This window comes from Onychomys torridus, chromosome 8, assembly GCF_903995425.1.
Source record: "Onychomys torridus chromosome 8, mOncTor1.1, whole genome shotgun sequence".
NCBI lineage: Eukaryota > Metazoa > Chordata > Mammalia > Rodentia > Cricetidae > Onychomys > Onychomys torridus.
The window spans coordinates 42,063,340-42,063,645 of NC_050450.1; positions in this window are offsets into that span (position 1 = coordinate 42,063,340).

Consider the following 306-nt stretch of genomic DNA (forward strand, 5'->3'; position numbering starts at 1 on the left):
TAACACAGTAAGGCATCCTAGGACCTGTCCTCCCTCATTCCCTGCTCTGCATTCCTGCTCCTCAGTGTCTTATTCCCAGGTAGAGTCTGGAACTGTACAGAAGCTCCAAGATCAGGATGTTTTTGGGGAGACGAGGCTAAGTGCACCAGGCTGGTACAATTCATGGTCAATATGGGGTAGATGCCTACTATACAGGACTAGTTAATTCTTAACCTCAAACAACTGCTACAGTTAGCTACAGAAGAATTGCATGCTGGTGTGGCAAGGGTCCATCAAATACTAGGAATAAAGATTGTAGTCAGTTGC